The sequence below is a fragment of the Symphalangus syndactylus genome, chromosome 19 (genome assembly GCF_028878055.3).
Source record: "Symphalangus syndactylus isolate Jambi chromosome 19, NHGRI_mSymSyn1-v2.1_pri, whole genome shotgun sequence".
NCBI classification, from domain to species: domain Eukaryota; kingdom Metazoa; phylum Chordata; class Mammalia; order Primates; family Hylobatidae; genus Symphalangus; species Symphalangus syndactylus.
Window position 1 is genome coordinate 46327595 of NC_072434.2, and position 17171 is coordinate 46344765.

General features: G+C 40.2%; 1 protein-coding gene across 3 annotated transcripts in view; it reads right to left on the reverse strand.

Annotated features, from left to right (window-relative positions):
• The window catches only part of PDE4B (phosphodiesterase 4B), a 591358-nt gene that overhangs the window by 94184 nt on the left and 480003 nt on the right, over positions 1–17171 (reverse strand). The window lies entirely within an intron of this gene.

The following is a 17171-nucleotide window of genomic DNA, read 5'->3' on the forward strand; positions in this document are numbered from 1 at the left end:
TTGAGATGGGGTCTTGTTTTGTTGCCCAGTGGGAGTGAAGTGGTTATTCACCGCCATGATCTTGGTGCACTACAGCTTCAAACTCCTGGGCGCAAGCAATCCTCCTGCCTCAGCCTCCTGAGTAGATCGAACTACAGGTATGCACCACTGCACCTGGCTGGCCTCCATTTGTTTGAGCGTGGTCTGCCCTCTTAAAAACGATTTCTCACTTTGCCTTATGAAATATTATCTATTCTTTAAGGCAGAGTTCAAATCATATGTCCTATACCTTCCTTGTCCTAGTCGTGGTCAGAATTAATATGTAGTCTCCTAATCCACTTGGTTATAATACGTGCTCAAAGAATATGCTAACTTGAGCTGAAATGGCTGAAAACTTGGCTGTATAATGAACGACCCAGCTGTGGGAAATACTAATTTTTAAAATTTAATAAAACCCAATTTATAAATTTCCTAGGTACAGCTCAGCACAGAGTGTTATTTGTACTTAGAATAGGATCCTGCTCCCAAACAGCTGCCTTCCTGTGTCCTTCCGGAGCACTTTATTCATGCTTCTGAAAAATCCTTATTACACTGTGTTATGTATCAATTTATGTTTGTCTGCCCCACGACTGTTAACTCTCCCAAAGAAGAAACCATGTTTTATTCATTCCTATATCTCCATTATCCAGCACTGCGCAGGCATAATGCCTGATTCATGTTGTGGTTGAGTACTCACCAGGTGCTTTTAGGGTGAATGAATGAGTCAGTGAGAAGGTGAGTGAATGAATCTCTCTCTCTCTCTCTCTCCCTCCTCTCTCTCTGACACAGAAAACCCATTAAAAGTAAGCAGTACTCTCTTGTCTGACGTCAGAGTTCTAAAAGACATTTATCATTTAAGAAAGAGAAGAATCTTCTTTTTGGTGTGTTATTAACCCCACCTCCTCCAGGATGGCTCATATGATTAAGTTAGCAAGCATATGTGTGTGGTATCTTCCTCTCAGTTCCTTAATACTTTCTACACAAGGGCTACAGAAAAAGAAAGAAGAGAAATATTGAAAGAGAAAAAAATTTCCAAATTATACTTATGTAAGCGCTAAGACATGGTAATTTTTTAAAAAGTAAGTTGTAAAAATTCTGGATTCTACCAAGGATCCATCAGAGGGCTTTGCACATAGTAGAAACATTCTAAATATGTGTTGAATAATTGGATCCAACAAACATTTATTAAGTGCCAGCAAACAAGACCCAGTTGCAACCTTCCAAGACTCCTGACACAGGGGGACTGACATACATATATACATATATATACATATATATATAATAGTAACAATAATGGCAATGATGTATTTGATCTTTCCTCTATGATTGGCACTATTTTAAATGTTTTACATGAAGTAACAAATTTAATCCTTAAAACAACTCTAAGAGGAAGATTTTAAAGATGAAGAAAATGAGGATGAAGCAACTGAGGTATGCAGAAAGTTTAAGAAATGATTAGTCTAAAAATAGTAGAACTGGGATCTAAATCCAGGCAGTGTGGCTCCAGAATCTCCTTATGAAAATGCTTTTAAGCTTAGGTCAGGCACCATGTCCCCTTCCTTTTTGTTTTCCCAGCACTCATAAGCACTCAGTGAATGTTTGCTAATGAACTGTGCCAATGACAAGGCTAACAGGGATTATAAAAATAATAAAGACACACTTTGTTATGAAACAATAGTATGGCCTCTTGTCAGGGTAGGAGAGGTGGAAGAAGCCTAGGTTTTGGAGTTAGACCAAAGAGACCTAGGCTTGAATTCCAGATTCTTACCGAGGGGCTGTTTCCTCCCTGACAAAGAATTATCCATGTCAACACCCACACACCACTATTTTTGGGCCAGGAGCCATTTTAGAAATCTGAAGTAAGATTGAATTCTAAGACTCAAAGACTCAAAATAATTTAAACTAAAGATGACTGAAAGGTTAAAGGATTTACTTCCGGTTACACACCTGGTTGGTGCCAGTACTGAAATGTAGGTTTCCTGAGTTTCAGCTCAGTGCTCTTTCATTTAAGTCACACAGTTTCACTTAAGGTAGGGAAGCTGAACAAAGCATCATAAGAAGCAAATTATTCAAAATGAGACTTTCCAGAGCCAGCCTAGAGTTGGATGGCTGCCTCCTTGTGTTCAAGCAAGACACACCTCAGTTTCACTGCTGATCTGAAATCTAATTCTCTCTCTTTGTGATGTCAGAGGCTGAGGGTGTCTTTTAAGCAGTGAGTAATGCACTGGAGATATGTCTCCCACAGCTTCGTTACGTCCTAAAAATTCTCCCCTGCCTCTTTTCCCTGCCAGGATGGCCTACTCAAAACCCAAAAGTCTTTCAGGGAAGGAGACTTATTCCTAGAAGAGAGGAAGACACTGCCACCTCTCTATTGGCTCAGTTATTCCCATGAGGGAAAACTAAAGTTTGAAATATATTTTCTCCTACATTCTCTCTAGTTCTAGAATCTGGAGAAAAAAACAGATTAAATGTTGCTGAAGAACAAGTGGGTATTGTTCAGAGACAGCTGAGAGTGATTGGAACCGCAGATGAAAACATCACCTCAAGGGTATACGTACCTTCAACACAGGTACCTGTGTGGGCATCACATGCACCTTTACTTACTGGGCAGCACAGAGAGCTCATGCCAAGTATACAGGCTTCTGAGCCAAACAAGCCAGTGTTCACATCCTAACTCTACTGCTTACTAGCTGAGTGTCTTTATGGTTCCTATCCTAGGTCTGTCTGTTACAAGCTGAGTGAGTGTCTTTATACTACTAGTTACACTCACGGAGGCATAGTTTCATTGGTTAAAAAAAATGGGATAATAATACTGACTTAATAGAAGGTTGTTGAGGATAAAAACAGATCTCCTTTGCAGAGTACCTAATAGAAAATCTGATAGTTAGCAGGGGTTTGATATTGTGATAACACCTCCTCCCCCATGCCTTGTATTTGAAACAAATGCTTTATGGAGAGACCTTTGAAACAAGCAAAACACTTTAGGGGCAGTGTAGATCTGAAACTGATTTACCAAAACACAGTTCCATCATATATGCTCCTAACACAAGAAAAATCTCAGAAGTGATTGAATCCACCCTTCTTCCGAATGAGGAAAACCCATGTTAAACTTCCTACATATGTCTAGACAAGTGATCTTCTAGCAAGGGAATGCAGAACAAATCACTTCCCAGAGAAACCCACTCCATTTTCTTCCAGATCTCTAATGGGTTAAAAGGCTCACTGAGGCAAAAACCTCTCCTATAATTCCCACTCACTGTTACTTGTCTTTGCCCTCTGCTCTGGCAGCACAGAAGAGAGAAAATGGAATATTTCCCCAAAACTGTTCCCTGTTAAAGATTAGATGGAATCCCCTCCACAGAAACTTGAGGAGTGGGGCAATAAATAATCCATCAACAAATTTAGAAAAGCGAATTGTAGAAGCATGTTCCACTTCTGCAGAAGCAAAGGAAGTAGAGTTACTTGTTTGTATATCTGGAGTAAAAGTATCAGCAGTAGGTTTAGTTTAGTAATTTGCTGGGAGCAATTCTTTATCAGAAGATAAATAAGAGTGAGCAGGAAACTGCACTCGGAAGGCCAGTCCATAAGCATAGATACCCAGGCCTGTGAACTATCTGTACCATACTGCCTGTGATGCCCATGCAGGTACCTGAGTTAAAGCTATGTACACCCTGGTGACGATGTTTACATCTGCTGTGCCAGTCACTCTCAGCTTTCTCCGGACAACACCCTCTTGTTCTGAGCTACATTTAATCTGTCATTTTCTCTAGATTCTAGACTCAATAGGCCTAAAATATTCAAGACCAGAGGCAGGAGCCAAATGCCTTTAAAAGACTTACTGGAAACATAGGAATACGGAGGTGCGATCAGAACTTTGGCATTGTGGCTTTAGAAGGGGGCCTGGTGCCAACATGCTCTGCAAAGAGGCTGGAGGCATTCTTAGTGACAGGAATACAAGACTCACGGGGAAATGGAGATAAGTTTTAATATCCAGGTGTGAGAAGGAAGGGCATCTCAAGGATAACCTGGCAAATTGGATTGACATTCAAATTTCCAATTTGTTTTTATGGGGAATAAAGTTTCGTACTCAACTCTGTGGAAATATACATAAAGAATGCTCCCACCTCACTCCTACCCCCCCTGAGATATTTCTGGCCCAAATTAACTTCTTGTAAAGATATTTCTCTCCATTGAGTTTAAGATAATCAGTTGTGTGTTCCAGGTACTAGGCACAAATTTATCGGCATTTGTGTAAAGCAAAAGCCCAAGATTTTCTCTTCTCTCATGTCTGCTCAGTAGAGAGAATGGTGATGTGTTTGTGTGGCCACCAATATTTAACAGGTGTGCTGCCACTACTTGCGCACTGTCAAGGTGTTCAAAGTAGCAATAGTTTGCACTTCTGGTCTTTCGAACTATCATTTCGTTTTCAAAGCAATTCTGTGAGCTAGGATGAATGATTATTTTATTTTGTTTTGAAGTGAAGACTCAATCAGAAATAATACAAAAATTTTTATTGTCCTGGATTTTATACATCTTGTTTGTAGAAGAGCTAGGCATAATTCCAAAGACAGGTGTTTGGGGTTGTTGGTTGATGGGTCCTTGATAATTAGTTGTATGTGCCGACTTGGCTAGTCTATAGTACCCAGTTATTTAATCAATATTGATCTAGGTGTTGACTGTGAAAGGTATTTTGTAGATGTGGTTAACATCTACAATCAATAGACTTAAAGGAGATTACCCCTGATGATGTTAGTGGGCCGTGTGCAGTCAGTTGTGAGCAGAAACTGAGGCTTCCTGGAAAAGAACATATTGTGCCTCATGACTGCAGCATTAATTACTGCCTGAATTTACTGTCTGCTCTATAGATTTCAAGCTTGTCAACCACTATAATTGCATGAGCCAAATTCTTATTTTCCTACTGCTGATTTTGTTTCTGTAGAGGACCGTGACTGACACAGTCCTTATCTTCATGTATCTTACTTTTTTTTTTGAGACAGAGTCTCGCTCTGGAGTGCAGTGGTGCAATCCTGGCTCACTGCAATCTCCGCCTCCCGGGTTCAAGCGATTCTCTTGCCTCAGCCTTCTGAGTAGCTGGGATTACAGGAGCGTGCCACCACATCTGGCTAATTTTTTGTATTTTTAGTAGAGTCGGGATTTCACTATGTTGGCCAGGCTGGTCTTGAACTCCTGGCCTCAAGTAATGTATCTTATTTCTTATTTCCAAATGGTTTAAACTCACAATCAGAGTCTAAGTCTTATTCACACAAGTACTCCTCCTTCCCCTTGGGCTCAGTGAGATGCCATAATAAAAAAATTTTAGCTTAAGTAGTGCACACACACCTGACAAATAATGAAGGAAGAACTTATTCCCATGACATAAAGAGCTATGATGCTTTTAGAAAGCAACACAGGACATGTACAGGAGGGAGCAATTAGGCGGGACTCATCGTTTGAGGCTTTCCAGAGGGAAGTATTTAAATTAGATTTAAGAGGCCTATATGGAAAATGGTTTGGAAGTGTGAAGAGCATGCAGAGAGGGGTAAATCAGGGGAAGGCCTTGCTCTGTGGATGAAGAAAGCCAGACTGCCTAAACTTGCGACGAGAGGGAAGGAATAAAAGAAAACCAGGTCAGTAAGAACAGAGACCCATTGTGTTGACAAAAAGCATGCAAAGAACCCTTATTTTCCTCTGGGATATAAAAGTAACAAACCAGCACACATGCACGTATGCATGCACACACACACACACACACACACACACACACATACACACACACATACGGCACAGAACTGGAACATTCAGAGAGCTGAAGGATTCATTGTTTGTCCAGGCAGGTACCCCATGCAGCTGCATGAAGCAATAAAGGAGCTGTTGCTACTCAATGCCTAAAAGACTTCCGAGCTTACAAATACGTGAAAAGCTTCTTCCAGTGTTTATTCACTACACTAAAGGTGTGTGTTTACTTCACAGAACTGAGCCCTTGTTCCTTTGAGGCCCTATTAGCAATGCAGGGATGAAAAGGAATTCATAGTGTTATGTTCTTAGTAGGATAACTGGCTCTTTTGGTGAGACTGTCCTTCCAAAGGCAGCAAATGGAGAACTCCGGAGGTTTAGCCTTGCGTTTGCTTTCCAGAGAGATAGTCACATAGCCTAAGAGAATGAAAAAGCCCAGTTTTCTTTTCGTGCAGATGGCAGTCCAGATTGGCATCACAGATTCTGAAACAAATTTTTGTCCCACGGATGTTATTGCAAGTTCCCCAAAGCTGTAGCAGCTGGGCAGCTGCAAAGTCATTCAGTTTCTCTGGCCCCATAAGCAGGCTCCTCCTTATCAGAATATACCCCAGTTTCAAGAAAGCCTATTAGGCCATGAATAGGACAGCCATCTTTCTCTTCTTTTAGTTACAATTTATTACACTACCTCTCTTTCCTTGTTCATCTTTTTTTCAGTAAATATTTTTGAACACCTGCCTTGTGCCAGGAACTAAGCATACAGTCTAGTGTAAGAAAATAGGCAGTTACAATATATTAAAAACAACTAATATTTATTTAGTGCTTTATGTGTGCCAGCCACTGTTCTAAGTGTTTTAATTTTGCTCTTAAAACAATTCTATGCAGAAGGTTCTATTATTATCCCCATTAAACATGTAAGAAAATCAAGACCCAGGGATGTTGAATTACTTCTCTACAATCATACAGAGAAAGAAAGGTATTGAACTAGAACTAAGTGCAGGTAGTCTAGCTGCAGAGCCTGTCTTCTTAACCAGGAGGTACATGGAAGGGGCAGGAGCTGAGTATTATGACAGAGAAAATACAGGTACTGGGAGCACATAGGAGATGTCAGTAACCCAGACTTGGGGCTCAAAGAGAAGTTGTGTATTTAAAATGCATATCAGGCCGGGCGTGGTGGCTCATGCCTGTAATCCCAGTACTTTGGGAGGCCAGGGCATGCAGATCACGAGGTCAGGAGTTGCAGACCAGCCTGGCCAACATAGTGAAACCCCATCTCTACCAAAAATACAAAAATTAGCCTGGCGTGGTGGCACACACCTGTAGTCCCAACTACTCGGGAGGCTGAGGCAGGAGAACCAGTTGAACCCACAAGGTGGAGGTTGTGGTGAACTGAGATCGTTCCACTGCACTCCAGCCTGGACAACAGAATAAGACTCTGTCTCGAAAACAAAAAATAAATAAATAAATAATAAAATAAAATAAAATAAATAAAATGCACATCAGATCATGTCAATCTGTTTCTCAAAATCTTTTAATGGCTCCCAATTGAATTTGCAGTAAAATCTACATGTCTACCATGACTTACAAATGTTCTGCTTAACCTGGCATCTCTCAGTCTCTGTGGCTGTGTCCCTTACTGTTGTTCAAACTGCCCAGGTCTCTGGCTGTGGCACCTCTGAGGTGTTGGTTACTCTCTCAGGCCCACCGCCCCTCGATCTACCCCAGCTCCTCAGCTTCAGGACTCCAGTTTAAAGTCATTTATTTATAGAGTTCTTTCCTTTCTTCTAATCTACTTGAGTCCCCAGAATGATAACAATAATAACACTAGACTAATGATAATGATGATAATGATAAATAATGATAAAACTAATGATCATAATAGTTAAACACTAAATAATACTGGGTGCCAGGCAGTGTTCTAAATGCTTTACGTAAAATAACGCATTTAGATATTACCACAACCCTAATGGTAAGTACTAGTATTATTCCCATTTTTACAGGTGAAAAAGCGAGCCAATATCAAAGCATTCTGTACTTTCCTTCATTACAATTATCAAGTGTATAGTCATGAATTTATTCATGCATTATTTCCTGGGCCATAAGATCTATGAGATCAGGGTCTGAATGCATTCCCTTCATCACAGCATCCTCAGTGGCTAACATAGTGCCTTGCATACAGTATGAATTTAACACATGTTTATTAAATACATTAATGAATGAATAATGGACGTGTGAGATGTATTTCTCTCAAGTTTACTTACACCTTTGCTTACTACTTACAATAAAATGGATAGATGAGAAAGAAATTAAAGAAAGTACTCTAGTATGTAATAATTATTAAGGTTGTTCGTAGTCCAGTCACTTCGCTTTCTTGCTATAATATTTTCCCCATCCCCTTCTTGATAAGCTGTAACATCTGAGGTTTACAGTGGGATGGAGGCAGAGACAGTGTGGTTTAGACTGTAGAGGAAAGAGCATGGGTTTTCAAGAAATACACATCTAGCTTTCAGTTCTGATTCGATCACTAACTTTGTGGTCTTGAGTAAGCCCCATATACTTCCTGAATCTTCTTTTTCCAAATATGTGAAATAGGGGCAATAATATATGCAAAGAAGTTTAGTTTGGAGAATTAGGTGAGGTGATATATTCAAAGGGGTTAGCGCTGTGCCTGACACATGCCAGAAATGGAATAAGCACTAGCCCATTACCTTTCCTGAAATCAGAGGCACACATGTGGGCTTTGGACATTATCTAGTTTATTAGACCAGCAGTACTAGCCAGACTAGACCCTAGAAATTTGAAGCCCCAAATACAATTGAGGGGGCAGAGAGAAAATAGCATTATCTGACCTGGCTGCCTCTAAGATTCAAATAAGCTGGATAATCACCATGGTCCCAGCTTACTCTGTGGACACAGCCAGAGAGGGGGTAGGAAAAATACAGAAAACTCCAAGGGGTCACTTTTGGTACTTGTCAACAGCTCTGGCTGGGAGGAAGTCAAGACAATAAACCAAGAAAAAATCTAGTGAGTTCTGTTGCTTGTTCTCTATTTTAAGGGGACAGTCCCTGCTTTGTTTCCCTCCTCTTGGGTGAAAGACTGTTCCCTGAAATGCTCCTGGCTTCCAAGAAAAGTTCTGGAGGCAACTTCATAATGTGCTGGCTCGGGGTTGATCAGAAGCAAGCAAGCAGAATTCACCCTGCTCCCAGGATCATACCCTCTTGGGCAAGCAGGAGGCAGAAAAAGGAACTTCGGTGGTCCTCTTCCTTCCTTGTCTCCTAGCAAACTTCCATATTCATTCTTCTCTAGGCTAACTCCAACCTCTTTTTTTTATCTCCCTCCCTTCCAATAAAGAGAAGGGGTTAAGATGGGTATGAGGTTGCTTTTTTCTTCTCAGCAGTAATTGGAGAGGGTGTAAAGTTTTTCCCAAAAGGGCCAATCCTCTTCCCTTCCTGTGGACTCTGCTAGTGGGTTTTGTCCTCTCTGCAAAGAGAAGCTCTGCACCAGCTCCTACTGCTACTCCCTGTTAAGCTTCCTGGGTTGTAACACCTATGCCTGAATAGGTGTGTACCAACCCTGAAACACGTATTTCAATACAACTTTGATGTGCTGTACAAGCTGTAATTATGCTATCATATAAAGTGGCATCCTTTCAGGCTTATGCAAGATGGGACTCTCAGTTAACTAAGATTTGGTTTACCAGAAGTCCTAAATAATTTGACAATCTTTTTATGCACTCTGCTTTTAAGAGAAAAGGCTGTATTTAGGGGTGTCCTCTTATATTTGGTATCAGCTCCATTCTCCCTCCTGACTCCTCAACTTTCCCGTGTATGAGCTGGAGAACCCTACCTTCAGCTCTAAAACTATTTCTATATAACCAGATTTCTATAGTCTTGGGAGGAAAAAAAGTCTTAAACTTCAAAAATTAATACCTTCAGATTGTATTATTATGGAAGCGAAGTAGACCAGAACCTTCTAGAAAGATCTCAACAGGGCTTTCTGTTGTGGTTCCCTATTGATACCAGAAGGCTGTGGCTTGCTATGTGCTGAGTACTATCTGAGGCATGTTATATAACACTAATGACACTAATACTAACACTGGGACTTTCTACATGCTTTATACATGTTAACATATTTAATCCTTACAACCAAAACACACAATTTCCATCCTAATTTTGGAGATGAGGCAATTAGGACATAGAGAGGTTAAGCAGTTTGTCCCAAGGTCACAAAATGGTGTGGCTGGAATTTGAAAGAGGCAGTCTGACTCCAGAGTCTTCACTCTTAATCACTATATAAAGCTTTTCTCGTTTAGCCCTCACAGCAATCTTAACTCTATAGAATATTAAAATGCCCATTTTCAGCCGGGCACAGTGGCTCATGCCTATAAGCCCAGCACTTTAGGAGGCCGAGGAGGGTGGATCACCTGAGATCAGGAGTTCGAGACCAGCCTGACCAACATGGTGAAACTCCGTCTTTACTAAAAATATATATTTAAAAAAAAAACATTAGCTGAGTGTTGTGACACATACCTGTAATCCTAGCTACTTGGGAGGCTGAGGCAGGAGACTCACTTGAACCTGGGAGGCAGAGGTTGCAGTGAGCTGAGATTGTACCATTGCACTCTAGCCTGGGCAACAAGAGTGAAACTCTATCTCAAGAAAAAAAAATGCCCATTTTTCAGACAAGAAAAGTGAGTCTCAGAGAAGTAACTTATCTGAAGGATTAACTGGGTTCTCAAACCAATTCCATTCAATATGCTACCTGAGTGCCTACTTTGTGGCAAGCACAATGCCAGGCACTAAGAGAACAATATAGTATGATAAAAATTCATTTAGTTGTTTAATTTTCTTCAATTTCTTTTAACACTGCCACTTCTTCCTGAAGTAATGGATAACAAAGAGTTCACTTCAAGTGCCTTGAAAGTCATGTTGTCAAGATTAGCAAGGGATGTCAGCACTATGCACATGTCCTGAGAGCTAGCAGATATTTCAGTAAGCCTTAACAAAGCTGAAGATGAGCCTCACTTCCTTTCTAATCTTATCTGGTTCAGGCATGGGCATTATTTCATCCCTATTTGTTCAGTCCATAAACACTTATTGATCATTTACTGTGTCCCAGGCTTTATACTATAAATTGAGGATATGGAAAAAGAGGATTAGTATTTGAACTTGGGATGCTTTTAGTTTAGAATGGGAAAAAATGAAATAATTACAATACAGTATGAAAAGTGTAATAACAGAGATTTTGAGATAATAATTAACAGTAATTTTGGGTGAGTTGCAGGAGGTATATCAAGAAGATGAAGGGTTAAAAGGCACTTTCCAGATGGAAATGGGTAAAGGAAGTAGTGTTTCCTACGCACATAGTATATATCAGGGCCCAGGCCCTGAATTGAGACTATATATTTATTTTAATCCTGAATCCAAGAATCAGATGATATACAGAATTTGTTCACAGTGACAATGAGAAAAATAATCCCTGAGCTGAATATGTAAATGATGTTTTGGAGAAAAGGCAACCAGGTAGAAGAAACAGCATATATGAAAGCAGGAAAGCAAGAAGATCCTGGTGTATTTCAGGGACGTATATTCAGTGCACTTCAGCCATCAGTTGTGCATGGGGGTGGCAGCGTAAAGTGGGAGATGAGGACAAAGACAGAGAGCAAAATTCTAAAGGCTTTTGCATGCCTGGTGAGACGTTTAGGTCTTATCTTGAAGGCAAAGTATAGCTAAAAAAGAAAATAATATAACCATAATTGGGGTTTATAAGAATGGTTCTACTTTGGGAGGCTGAGGTGGGCGGATCACAAGGTCAAGAGATTGAGACCATCTTGGCCAACATGGTGAAACCCTGTCTCTACTAAAAATACAAAAAATTATCTGGGCATGGTGGCGGGGTCCTGTAGTCTCAGTTACATGGGAGGCTGAGGCAGGAAAATCGCTTGAACCCGGGAGGCTGAGGTTGCAGTGAGCCAAGATCGCACCATTGCACTCCAGCCTGGTGACAGAGTGAGACTCCGTCCCTCCAAAAAAAAAAAAAAAAAAAAAAGAATTCTAGTACCAGAATGGAAGCTGGTTTGGAGTGCAGAAAGAATGAGGACAATAATAACAAGTTGGAGGACCACCACAATGCTTTAGGTACAGGATGATGGAACAATAAACAAAGGCAGAGGAAGTGGGGGAGAAAAGGAAAAAGAAAGATTAGAGAAAAAGACCAAAGGGGTTGGCTGTGGTAGGTGAAGAGGGAGATAAAAGGGTGGATGATGAAGATGCTACTCAAAGTTGGAAAAACAGAAAAAGGGACAGTTGTGTAGGGGAATGAATTTGGGTCTCCAGATGAACCAAAAGGGGTTACCAGAGGTAGTCAGATGTCTGTCATTTATATACAAACTTACCATAAGTAATGGGGGTTGGGGGTGTCCAGGGAGTGAAGGTACAGGACTGAGGAGAGAAATGGGTTCTAAAACCAGTGGGATAGATTCTGACAACCGGATTTGAAGAAATCTGTCTGCTCAAGATGTCTCCCTAACTTCGATCCTGGAGGTGGAAGAGTCCAGATGTGTGAGGCAAATCTCTGGCTCTGACTCCTGGGCCTGTGCAGGTAAATAGAGCTGTCAAGAATGCCCAGAAAAAGGCAGATGTTTCCTAAAGGGCTCTGCCTGCCACGCCTGGGAGCTGCATGACCAGGCTGGAGGCAGGCAGCAGCTAGGGTCTGGGAGGACACAGGCACGTGGACGGCCTCCTGTGGGAGCGCTGCAGATGAGGCAGCTGAGAGAAGTGAAGCTTTCTTTCCAGCTTCCTCCTCCACCCTTTGCTGCAGATCCCCGATGCTACAGCACAGTGCTAGCTGCAAAAAGCTTGATTCATAGACGAGGGGATGCAGCGACATGCCACGCAGGGATGGCAGAAAGGACAAAAGTGTGTGTGTGTCTGGAGGAGACTGTTTATTCAGGGAACTATATATCAAACATGACCTTACTGGCAGACAATAGTGATTTGCCTAGATAATTTATGCAACCAAGTCAACATCAAGATAGGCTGTGTAGAGCAAAAGGTGAGACTCATTTTTAAAAGTGGGGTACCTCCCTTCATAGTCTCAATTACAGGAGATGCTTTTGCACACAAAACATTCAGGCAACAATATCTGGGTATCTGCTTGAGCCTACTGTAACCAAAGAGAAAGAAAGGCCAGAACTAAAATGCAAAAGAAAGAAAGAAACTGTGTTTGGAGATAGGTCTGCTACAGTATAAACTTTTCCCTTTCTCTGGCTTACTGCTATAGCAAAACCTGATGGTTGTCTTTGTAAAAAACGTGTCTGTATCTAGGTCCCTGGCAGCGATTTGCCTCTGGGAGGGCCAGCAATCTATTTAATGACTCCATTGACGTCAATAGCATAACTGAAATACTTACTAACATGCATGATTCCAACTTTCAAGGGGAGGGTGGGTGGATGGTGTTTCTCAGCAGTACAAAAACGTGAAGTGGAGTCAACACGGAATGGACTCAACTGTTCAGGCAGCTAGTGAGAACTTAGATGAGGTCTCATCGGTTTCATTCACAGAGAAGAAATATTTATGCTAAATTTGCAAATTAATTTTGAACTAGTGAAATAACCATAATAAGCAGGGTGTTTTATTTGACAATATCTGCTTGAGGGAAACAATTTAACATTTGCACTTCAGCTGAGGTATTAACATTTTTGTGACTACCAATACTTAATTTTAGATACGTATGAAATAACTGCAAATCAATATAAACAGCTCAGTGTTGATACTCTGGGGTAAACTTTCATAAGAGGGCTATTTTAGACAAAAGCAATTATTACAAAACAACCATTTGGAAAATTATTCTCAAAATAACTGGGGCTTTTCTGGTGCATTTTTGCTATCATTTTATATGCAGGCTGTCTAAACACTGAAGGTGAATAATTAAGGCAATTATTCCAATAATTCAGCACACAGAATTCAGAATAAGGAAGAAAACATCGTTTGATATTTCTGACTTTTTCTTTTACCTTTCTTTTTATTTCTTTTCTTTCCTTTTTCTTTTTTCTTGTAATTCCCTCTAATCCTTCCTTTATCATGACTGGTCACAGCCTTTGGTCACAAGATTGATTTTATTCCTATTTGTCCATAAGTGTTGTAATCCTGCCTGACAGTTCTTGCTTAATGTAGAAACCAAGCAAAGGTTCTGCTTATGCTGGGCCTCATTTCCAGTCATCTGACGCAGCACCGCTCTCAGGCTACTGCTGTGGTTCTCGGAGAACCCTTTACCCATGCACATATAGACCCTGTCTCATCACAGGTCCTGAAAGTTCTGGCAAAGAACGAGGACGGAATCAACGTCATGACTTTCTGAATTCCTTAAAATCGAAGATAACTCACTGACCCTCTTGTCCACTACTTGAAGAGACCCTGCATCTGGTACACCCACATGAACCTCCGGAAGGATAGTCATAATCAAGTAAAGCTATGGGCAGAACCCATACGGAGAAATAGGTTTCCAAGGAGAAAGCCTCTTCTTCTGTTTTATCAGCTGGTAAAAAGCCAATTCCTCCCCAGAATGGCCTAGACACAAATTAAAAGAAATGCATTCCGTGAGCACTGGAAAAACCTTAATTAAGTCTGTTTCTCACATAGGCCAACCTATTTCAGGCTTTACTGGAAAGCCCTATTACTGTCTCATACGATTTCTCCGAACACAGTCTTTTCTTGAAATGCATTCTCATTGACTGGTGTTGAAAACCACCATAAATCAAGGCTATGGATATCCAGGCTTTGATATCGTTAGTATCTTCAGCAATCTGGCTTGAAGTCCTCAAAGTGATTCCCTACTCATCTTGGTGCTATGGTTTGCTGTCATTTCCAGTGACCCATAGACTTCTGTGTGGTTTTTCATAACATCTGATCTGTTACCAGTGGTAATGTTCCTGCTCAGTAAATTTACTGATAAATTTTAGAAAAAGAAATTTAGTAGAGAGCACCCACCTTATGTATCAAGTTGGCTGCTGAAATATTGTATATGTGATACATATTATTTTACATCAAGTCACATTTACATGACTCAGATGTGCTAGCCATTAAAAGGATGCTTCTCCAATCCTTCTATAAAGCAAAAAATCATTTTGTAAAGACAGTGAACACTTGATAATTTATCTTTTCAGTAAATTCTTACTTTCATGACATATGTGTGATTACTATTGAAGAGCAAAGGATAGGATGGAATGGAAAAAGGGGGGCAATTATCACACACACGTGTGTATGCATGCACCCCATTTTCCTGTTGCAAATAGTTTTGGGACCCAGAATCCTGAGAATTACTTCAGTTTTCTGTTGTGAATATGTACAGGTGACAGAATTCGAGTTCCTGCCTTGTTTTGGAGTTTTCTTTCTTTTTCTATTTTTTCCTTTCTGTTTCAATCCTTGAGCACCATGTAGGGAGAACCTGGAATTTGTGCTTGTCAAAGGCAAAATGTGAAACAAATTCAGATGCTCATTAAACTACAACATTGGCATTTTCGACACCCCCAGGAGGATTTACTGCGTCTTTCTCCTCAACCTGGGAGCATATGGCTTCCTCGTCATTCTTTCTGGGCTTGAAATTCTCCATTGCTCTACTCTGGCTTTCTTATTCAAAGTGCTAAATGCCAACTTCTTAGATTTCACTCTTTTTGTTCAAAACCAGTATGAACACACTAACATATATAAGCAGTTTTAGAGTGTGTTTCAAACCTCTATTAACTTCAGTGCAATAACTAATTTTTAATAGTGAAAAAACACAATTTGAATAATTTTCACAGCAATAGAGATAAAAATATTGGCTCATTATTAAAATTGTATTTTATATGTATTTTCCTTCACATAAAGTCTCCAAATTTTATGTAGTTTTCCCAGTCAATTCAACACTTACTGTGTTCTTACTATGTGAAAATAATTATGTGAAAGCACCACAAGTAATAAAAAGATAGATAAGGCACAGTCCCTGTCTTCAAGAGCTTTATCTCCAATGGGAGAGACATACAAGAAGCCTTGAATTAAAGTATATCAGAGAATTAAATTGTTGCCATAGCACAAAAAAGGAGCAATTACGCCAACTTAAAAAAAAATTTGATGTCTTTGCAAAGTAAGGACATTTGCATTGAGCCATGAGAGCTGATAAGAACCTTGGTTGGATAGTGAGAAGAAGGGTATTTCTGGTATTTCTTTCTTTCTTTTTTTTTTTTTTTGGAGACGGAGTCTTGCTCCTTGCTCTGTCACCTGGGCTTGAGTACAGTGGCGCGATCTCGGCTCGCTGCAATCTCCGCCTCCTAGGTTCAAGAGATTCTCCTGCCTCAGCCTCCCGAGTAGCTGGGACAACAGGCATGTGCCACCACACCCAGGTGATTTTTGTAGTTTTAGTAGAGATGGGGTTTCACCATATTGGTCAGGCTGGTCTTGAACTCCTGACCTCGTGATCTGCCCACCTTGGCCTCCCAAAGTGTTGAGATTATAGGTGTGCCCACCGCGCCTGGCCAAAGAGGGGTATTTCAAACGGAGAGCTTTCCTTTGATGTATCCATTTAATATTTCAGTTAATAATCAATTTGTAAAAGTAAATGTACCAATTTACCATGGTTTCTGACAATTAGCTTTTAAAATAAATTACATTTTTTCTCATTTATATGTTTGAAATAATAAAGCATTTTAAGATTTGGTATTTCTCTCTCTCTTTCTCTCTCTCTCTCTCTGAATTGCTCCAATACAAGAATCGAGTTATCTAAGTCAGGCTTTCTGAGCAAACTGGGTTGTTGCTAAATCTGTTTAAATTGATGTAGATTTCTTGTACCTTTTATCTTAGATTTCAATTGAAATACATGAATTCAACTTCAGGACTGACAAATAAAAACCTGATCTTACTATCGTGAAAAATCATATTTCGAAGCAGCACTCCAGTTCTCAATTCTGTTTGCTCTGAGCCACTTATTTTTCATTCCCCTTTAAAGTTTCTATTTAAACACATCTCTTTGTCATATGCTGATAAATATTAAAATAACAGGAAAAATCTGCCTGACTTATTTAAGCTGATAATAAGAACAAAACACGGGATGTGTGTCTCCTCCTTCCTTTTCTAACTGTGGCTAAACGTTAAGGAGATTTTGAAACCCATAATTACGTAATAATTGGTATCACTACATTCTCTTCCCAGTGAAAAGCCAAGATTTTTGTAGTTTGCCACAGAGACAGAAGGAAACAAATTGCCTGAGTGGTACTGTCATTTCTTTGCTCCATTGTTTGAGAAGACTTTAACAAAAGAATCCCTAGTTGTCAAGCTGTAGTTGCTGTGCCAATAATCACAAAAGGATCTTTCCAACCACATCTTTGGTTAATGAGCTAATTTATAGAGCCATAAATTGTACATATTCTCCTAATGTTTGTCAGTATTTAT